The sequence below is a fragment of the Morone saxatilis genome, unplaced genomic scaffold, assembly GCF_004916995.1.
Source record: "Morone saxatilis isolate NCDOM2014 unplaced genomic scaffold, NCSU_SB_2.0 Contig4, whole genome shotgun sequence".
NCBI classification, from domain to species: domain Eukaryota; kingdom Metazoa; phylum Chordata; class Actinopteri; family Moronidae; genus Morone; species Morone saxatilis.
This window is the reverse complement of record NW_023339984.1, coordinates 13,218,549-13,228,084: the sequence shown is the minus strand read 5'-3', so window position 1 is coordinate 13,228,084 and position 9,536 is coordinate 13,218,549.

Here is a 9,536-nt window from a genome sequence, read left to right as displayed (position 1 = left end):
GTGGAGGTTTGTAGTTTTAATTGTCACCTATCCATTTGTGGAAGCGTTTCATTGTTTTTGCTTTGATCAGATAAATGTGTGAAATGAGGAAATTACTTTGTATGAAGGGTAACAGGACAGATATAAATATACAGTCTGCATCATGGTCAGTACAGCATCAGGCGTCCCTACATAAGGACATGAGGCCCCACCCCCCCCCCCCCCCCCCCCCCCCCCCCCCCCCCCCCCCCCCACCCCCCCCCCCCCCTCCCCCCCCCCCCCCCCCCCCCCCCCCCCCCCCCCCCCCCCCCTCTTAATCTATCATTTTATAATTTGTATTGATACACGGAGGTGAAATAATATATTAATGAGAAGACAAAAATGGAGAAAGGAGGAAGTGATCAAGAGTGATATGCGGTAATGAATAGGAGATGAATAATGGTGGAATACATATAATAAAAAACATAAAACAAAATTAAAACAATATGGTCACCCTTCAGCATTCCGGTAGGGGAGTGTATTCAGCACTAAAATAAAAATTAACTTATCCAGCAATTAATAAAAGGCAATTTAAATCCAGCTGCAGTCTTCAAAGTAGCAACTATTGTTTAATCAGCATATCAACATTTCCTGTGATGACTATTCTGGTAAGTAAGGAACTATTTGCACTTATTAGGTTTTCACTGTTACTGTACATGCATTGTGCAAATATGTGTGCAAAGTAGTGTATTTAACACGGTCCTCCACTCTAAACGAACCAATCAGAAAACCAAGATCATCTACAAAACTAACATGTGACAAAAAACTCGATTTTGCCTCTGAAAATTAGAAAGTCACTGATGGTACTCACAGAATAACCCCAGCACAACAGGACAAAGGTGTGCCCCATCTTCCCTCCAGGACCGGACATGTCGCTCTTGATGCCTCTGTTCTGAGGAAATGTTTCTATTTGCAATTAAATAAAGCAAAGAGACGGAGAGAGGAGAAGTTAATTTCATATAAAATATGAGTTATTTCATCAACTCCTCCTTCTGAGTATACTCTTTTCTACCTTCCTTCCTTTCACACAAAACTTAACACTGAGTTGGTTTTGACCGCAGCATACTTGACAGAGTTCACCACTTCCTGCCCACTTACAAGATATATTAGCTTGTGTGTCGTAAAACGGTATTGTACCTGATTCCATACAATTTTGATAACAAAAATGCATGAGAAGAAGTAATATTGTACATCAATGAAACATAAACATTAAATTTAATAATTTCACACCATAAATACTCATATTTATTACTTGTTCATTTGTGCAAGTTTTTGCAGGTATTTGCCTCCGTTCTTGCATCTACTGTGCCTGTATTGCAATTAGATTAGTGTTCATGTATGTTTTATACAGTGCATTCAGACAATATTAAAACCCCTCAGCTTTTGTTAAATCATTTAAATTTAAGTTTATCCCTCATCGACATACACTGATTTACCCCATAAATGACAAACAAGAACAGGTTTTTTAATGTATTAAAAATTAACAAACTGAAATTCACAATTGACATGAAACCTGTTTATAAATTCAGTTTGGGTACTCCCATTTCTCTTGATCAATCTTTGAGATGATGAACTTATCAGAAAATTCAAAACAAACAATGTCCATGCTTTAGGCTCTCTTCAGACTCATTCTGCTCACAATGCTATTTTAGTTTTACCGAGCTCAGTCACTTCCTGTGGAGAAGTCATGGCCAAACTTGAAACAAAGTTTTACACAACTCAACAATATTTCATATTAGCACCATTTTATGCAGCCATGTTTCACATAACAACACTTACACAACACACTGGACAAAAATTATTAACAAAAATTGAACATCAATGTTATAACATTTTAAAAGACCAAAAAGTATTACAATAAAAAATAAACATTCTATGTCAAAATGTTTAGAAACTTAAGCCTATAACATTACTGCTAGACAGGTACGGTACTTTTTTAATTATTAAACACAACAGGGTCATTACCCAGGACAGTTTCAAGGCATTCCTGCAGGGCCAGGATCAGCACCTTGGAACAGCGACAGTACCAGCAGAATGTTTTCCCAAATGTTTTTCAAGAACTCCACCAGAGCTGAACAACCTTTCATCACAGTTGAACTTAAAATTAATAGGAAACAATATTTGGGGAACATATTGGGTTGAACCATAACAGTTCCAAGTAGGCCTTTGTGTTCCAGTCCAACTCAACACAGATAAGGGTCTTCACTGAGGCAGTCCTCATATAGCATTATTCAAAAATCACATCCCCGCTGCGGGCAGGCCGAGTTTTCGTGGGTTTCTCCGGGGTTGCTCCAGTTTCTCCACCACAAACATGTATGTGACGTTAATTCTTCAGTCGTGCCCTTGAGCAAAGCACTGGCTCAGATCTGCTCCTGAATACAATGGGTGAATCCGGAGATGAATTTCCCTCGGGGAAAATAAAGGAAACTTATACATTAAAAGTCATTGTGGGCCCCTAAGCTAAGCCTTGTCTGCCCTGTGTTCATTTGTGAAGAGGTCTGTAGTAATTAATTGAAAATTAGTGACTAAAATGTAACAAAAAATACCAATATGAAGTAATACAAAACACTCAGTATTGTGTATTTTAAAGGTGGATTCCCTCTTTATGTCCCTGAGCAATATATTTTTAGTAATTGTAAAACAAATCACAACATTATTATATTATTATAGTATACAGTCTGTACTGTGCAGAGCAAATCCTAAGTTCTGTGCCACTGAAAAACCAACTAAATTACAAGAGATACAAGTGCAACTTGTAATGTGCACATGCTGGACTAAGAGAGGCAAAACATTGTTTTCCTTGTTAAAGGAAAATTAACAGTTTTGATGTTAGTCAAAATTACAATTTGTTTTACATCATGTTCTCAATACTCGATATCAATCATCAAGGCAAAATCAAATAAGCAAATACCTGAAATTAAACTTGGCATGTAGTTTTTTCTCCATGTGCTAGTATTTACAATTGAGCCTTAAGAAAACAATTGTGTAAGCATTAGTGAAAATAAACAACTTTACTTGTTCCTTTTTAACAAAGAGATGGTTGCTTGATTAGCAAGAATTGACAGTGTTACAAACACATTCACCACCCAGAGCTAAAGTGTCAGAAAGAAGAGGATTCCATTACACTCTGCAGGAGAACGACACTTCTGAGTACAATGCAAGGTAATAAAAATTAATGAATAAATTACCATTATGACTGTTCAGTGTCTTGCACCCACTGCTGCAGAGTAGAAAAGCCAAGACACTTTCTTTTTAAGTTTTTTGACCCACTGTTTGTGTATAAACTCAACCATAATGTAAATATAAAGATAATGTACCTCTTGTTTTCAGCAATTGCATTTAATTTATATATTATAATAACATATTCATTATTTTTTTTTGTAGACCACACAAACATAGTCACCTTGTATCAGCATGTAGGTCTTACCACTGTGTCATTTACATAAAACTCACTGACCTAAGGATCTTCTCTCCTGTCCTGTTCTTTTGACGACTGAAAGAACTATTATCCATATCTGCTGACTCCAAACCAGTTAATGCTTTACAATAAACATAATGCTCGGTGCAAAAACCAACCCAGTTTCAAACATTCGGTTGTGGGCTAAAAGGATGGAAACATATCGTCCTACCAGGGTAACTAACCCCTGAGAACGGAAGCAAAGCAGGATAATATATTTAGCTTTGAAGAGTCAAAGATACAAAGGTATTGGGGATAAAGCATGTGTAAAAAAACAAGAAATTAAGAGTATTAGCGCTTTCTGAGAATTGTGGCTCATAGGTGACCCTGACATGGAATTCCTAATCATAAACTACCAGAGACTCTAGTTCCCAGACTTAATTTTCAGTCTTGCATTGTGTTGGTATCAACTAAGGTAATTAAAGCACCCCCCTGGTGTTGTTTAAGGAAAAGCTTCATTTTAAATACACAGTGTTCTGGGCTAACAGGTAGACTGGACTGACTGACATTCGTGGTCATTTACATTAGAGCATTTCAATTTGTGGTTATAATGTTTATTTTAAACAAAAGTCTAAAAAGATTGAATAACCCATTGTTACAGATGTAATATGGACTCAATCACACATTTTATTCTAGCTACTCAAAAAGCAATCCCTCTTATACAGAGATATTTATGCAGGCAAAAACCTTTATTATTGCACCACTCCAATGTCCATGTCTATTACGTATTTAGGTACATGTGCTTAATTAATAATTCTTTATAGTCAGACCACAAGATCTAGGGCTACCATGAATGAGTCTCAATGGTCTCACTGCACTCATGTACATATGCTGGTTACAGTGATAACATGTCGTCCGGTTAAAAGACTCGAAAAAATATTAAAAAGATTACAAAGATACTTTTAGAAGCCGACAATGGGTTGCACTCTGTCAGGACTCACTCAGGGTTCCCACTCTTTCTAAAAAAAGCTGACACCATGGAAAACACAAAACTAGGGACACAAAAGGGCTGTAAGTCAAGACACAAAGGCACAACAACAAACGGGCACAGAGAGAATGAAACACAGGCAACATATAGTGAGGAGGAAATTAATGAGACACAGGTAAACACAATCCAGGTGGGGCAAAATGGTGGGAAAAAGACAAAGACAGGAAATAAAGCAACACAAGATAAAATAGGAAGTAACACGTGAAAAACTGACTTTAAAATAAAACCCTAATATTTATGACAGACATGACACAGGTTTTTTTTGAACCCTGTAGCCAGACTGACAGAGTCACAGCTCTATTGAGCCATGTATTCCTGTAGACTTCAGTAGCAACAGCTTCTTCATTGATAAAATTATAACTATTGGAGACAAAATGAAAGACCTCCTGCCCTCAGCAGGTACTAATTTATCTTCAAACACAAGCACCTTCACAGCTGTAAAACCAAATATATACTGCTTTTCTCCCATCGACCATCACCAAATAAATTAAATGAATTCTTCATCTAAGCTATCAACCTTTCTCTTAGACTCCATCGCAACAAGGCTGCTTAAAAAAGTCTGACCCTCAATTTGTCTTTATTATCAGGCTATGTACCACAGTCCTTTAGAGTAACTGAAACCTCTTCTTAAAACAAAAGCCGCCACTCTGATCCAGGAGTTTGAGCAAACTATAGAACTACTAACTAACTCGGCCTGTTATTATAAGAATGACCCGTTAACAGAACTGACTCACCGAACCCAGATGGCTGTAATATGCCTCTGTTGATTCTTACAACAAAAACACAGTGACCGCTACACATACCAATTTGAAACAATCATTGGCATCACCTAATCAGGCTTCTTCCCCTTTGACATATCTCGAGCTATTCTTCTTCACCCATTGTTCTATTAGCCTTCTCTCTTATTTCCTACATGCAGCATCAACGGCTGTTGACCAAAGAGTGAAAGCTTTTGGTGCATTATTCGCTTGTGTAAGATGTCAACCCCAATGCCTTTCATCCTGCAGAGAGTCCCTATCCTACAACTCTTGAAATAGCAATTTCATAATAGTTTTACTATAAGTTCAGGACAAAAAGCTCGATAATATACGGCCTACTGGTGTATATGTACGCCTAAATAACCTTCTAATTCCTGCTTCTAAGATCAAAGAAGGCCTACCGTGACCCCCCTGTAAATCTTCTGGTGACCGACCAAGGTCTCGGGACCCACTGCTCTACCTAGCGTCCACAGGGCGCGTCATCCTGCTTTTGACCCAAACTTGAAATAGTGTCAGGAGAAGGCTACTGTGGGATGTTAAAAAAAATGGTAGCAAAACAGCTAAGTAAAAACACAACTGACCAACTTACTGCGTGGAAACAATCAGTTTAATTAATCGTGTCAACAATGGTTTTTAAGCAGTACAGCCAATTATTTTCTTTAACCATTTGTTACACACAGTAAGCCATGAATACATTATCGTACAATAGAACATAAAAGAAAACCAAAGACTCGTAATATAAAAATACCGCAGTCACATAGTCTTGTGACGTCACCACATAGGTTTTAATGAAGAGCGCATGTGAAGGCTCAGACGAGTACTCACCCGAGCTCCGCTTGATCAAAAAATGGGCCCCAATAATCGTGAATATATAGCTTGTCCCAATATGAGATAATTACCATAAATAAGATTGTTGACTGTCACCAATTCCGGATCTTCCTTATCAACACTGGGAGAGAAGATGGCTAACTTAAAGCCACTATCCCACGGATACAAATCTTGAAATATAACTACATACTAACTGTCTCTGGAAGCAGCTTGTGTGCAGCTTTACTAAAAGAAGTATCTACAATCACCACCACCCTCCACACACCACATTAAAATGCGTATGCGTGCTCACACACACTACGGCAAGCTTAGAGGGCAATATTGGATGTATCATTATCTGTCATATACATCCGCGCTTAGAATTAACTGTACAAAACACTGAGACATGTTTGATATTCTGGAAATAGGCTGGCTCTCTTTAAAGAACCTGGAATGAAAACTCACAAAAAAAAACAAAAGATTTCAGGGTTATTCAACACCATGTTTTCCTGAACATGTTTATTCTTGGCTTTCACGCCATCTTAATTCATTTGTAGAATAACGTCCTTACAGTCAAGCACACCAATCCAGATGGCAGCATCTATTACCGAGCAGCTGTTCCTGGTTTAAACTTTCAGAATAAACAGCGTCCAGCAGTTGCTGCAGGAGGTGATTTTCGCTGTGAATGGAGGGACTGTCTCTAGTTTTTCAAACAAACTGGCCAGCTAATGTCATCAATTAAGTCACAGAGAATGAAAGCTGAAGCTGACAGGCACACTGAGATGACAGTACGCTGGCCACATAGAAAGAAATATTATCAGTTTTTACGGAATCCTCACTGATGTACACTCAAGCATCGAAACTGTACTCCAATCAAACCATACATTCATAAAGATGCAAGAAATATGAGGAATACAATACCAATAGAACTAACAAACAGGCCCTACTAATTAATTTTAAACCAATATTGAACGCATTCATACAGAAAAAGTAAATGCTGTCGCAAGACCAACATGTTGGACTGGATAACAACTGCCAGGTGCAGACCTTTACCTTAAACCTTTGTTTCTCTGGCTTTGCCTTTATTGTGGTGTTGACTTGGGCTACAATCCAGATTGTCGCTAAAACAAGAAGTCAGAGAATCTCAGCGCATTCTTTGCTCAGGAGACAAGGTACAGTACTGTACAGCTGGATGGAGGATGAACGGATGGATTTGACACGGAAATTAAAGATAAAACTACTTTTCTCATGCAGTACAGTAGCTCGTTATATTGAAATCAAATCAAAAAAGAGACCATAATTGAGTTGTTCCATCGAGCAACCACTGTCCACCCCCTTAAGCTACATGCTCCGTTACTTTTTGTTTTCCAGTTTTGTGCAAACCTGTGAAATATGGAGGAAAATTTTAAACAAATTACCACCATACTGTCCCATGCAACAAACGACAAACTAGAAAATTCAAACCCCCCACCCCAGACAGAGAGTCTAAAAGGTCCCCAAATCATGTGTGAGTTTGACAGCTCTGGTGATGCTCCGGCTGGTAGTATGTACTATTACCACAAGGTGACATTAGTGTAGTGCGGCATGCTGACCCATAATGACTTCCTGTGTAATGATACCGACCACATTTGCCAACTACAGATTCTGAGTTATGATGGTTGGCAACTGACTGCGTATCCTGCAGAAAAAGTGCTGGTGTCCTTAACCATAGATCAAAACAAGAAAGAACTCATGGTTCCTGCTTTGCTTCCTGTCTGTAAATACATCACGATTGAATCCCAAAAATGTTAACAAAAAAACAGTTGTTCTTTAGATAGCTCCACGGCAAGTCCCAACCGACACCTAATCGTATCTCTTTTTTAATATTATTGTATGTATTTAAAGTAGGCTTAGCTCACCTCTTCTTCCAAAGTTTTGAGTTCCATCAAGAATCCCAATGTGAGCATCCCTGCGGATCTACCTTGCCAATCTGAATGGAGAAGGCTAGCAATCATTTTTAGTTACCCAAGATTTTATAATCAACCTCAAATTTATCAATCCAGCGTCCCTTTAAAATCATGCAGGTTGTTTCTGCCCACAGCAACAACGCTTATAATAGCCTAAACCATCTAATCTTCAGACCCCAAACACCCTTCCTGATGATGAAAGCTAATATAAACAGAAACAGGCACATACCATACATTCTTGAGGCAATGTGTGTGCTGGGCGAGCCAGACAAACCATACCATGTAGGGAACTTCATGAAACCCAGACACAACACCTTTAAAGTAAGGCTCCATCATTATCTGGTCAAATGTGTCATCCAGAAGGTGATAGTTTCCAGCAATGATTACCTGTTAATAAATCCTAACCCTAAGATCTGTCGAGAGCTGCGGCCTACAAACAGAAGCTGTCATAACACAAAGTGACAGCAAACCCACTGATGTGATGTCATAAACCACCACATCGTCGGATACTTTTAATTTTGACCCTGCTGCGTGGTCCTAGCAGGACAAAAACCCAGACGCGGGTCCCAACCCAAAAAAAGTCCCCCCATGATACGTCTACGCACATATCTGCCAAGTGTATAGAATCTGCAAGGTTCAAGACGCTGTTTAATAAAAGCATCTGAATACTTAATCTAGAAAAAAACAAGAATGTTACAAATTGTTCAACAGTAATTCATCCATTGTTTTCAAACCTTACAACTTGCGGAGCTACAACTTATGATTATTCTTCGAACAGACTCCTACCATTGTGATCGTGTTTACCTTTTTACCAGTCCCGTGTTTGGGGCGATGACACTGTACCCGCGTTTTCCAGTGTTCTTCCACAACAGAAACCTTATGATTGATTCATCACAGCGGGAGATCCTACGGCAGGGACAATAACAAGGACAAAGGCAGTAACTTCATTATACTTATATGACCATACAACATTAAAGATTCAACTTTGTCACAACCAATTCGTGTCTCACTACCACAAGCTCAGTCCGCCATACACTACAACCACATATACCACCACACCCTCAATAACCACCACACCCGATATCAAATGAAACAGGAGAAGGTGGATATTACTGACTGAGAATATATAAAAGGAGATATGACCCAACATGCACGTGTTTGTTACGCAGTCCTGGAATTGGATTGCTTCTCGCAAGCACTGGTTTGACCTGAAGCAACATGAACCCGCAAATTGAACCACCATAAATAAAAGCATTAAGAACATGTGATGTATTCGGTTTTTATGTTCACAAGAATAGAGAGCGAAGAGACTGCTATCACCACCCTGATACAATCCGAACCTGTGGAAGAAAAGACATTAGTTGTCTACAATGGTTTTTGTAATGTCAAGCTGCTTAAAGTTATCATTATCCTCCCAGTTTAGCGTCGCCCGATGTGTGTTTGAATAATAAAAGTCAGTACAGAAAGGTTTCACCTTCTGGACGGGTCTGTACGATACACACAGGAAGCCAGCGAAGCACGATGAGTCACCGACCTCTACAAACCAGCCAACAATTACCAGA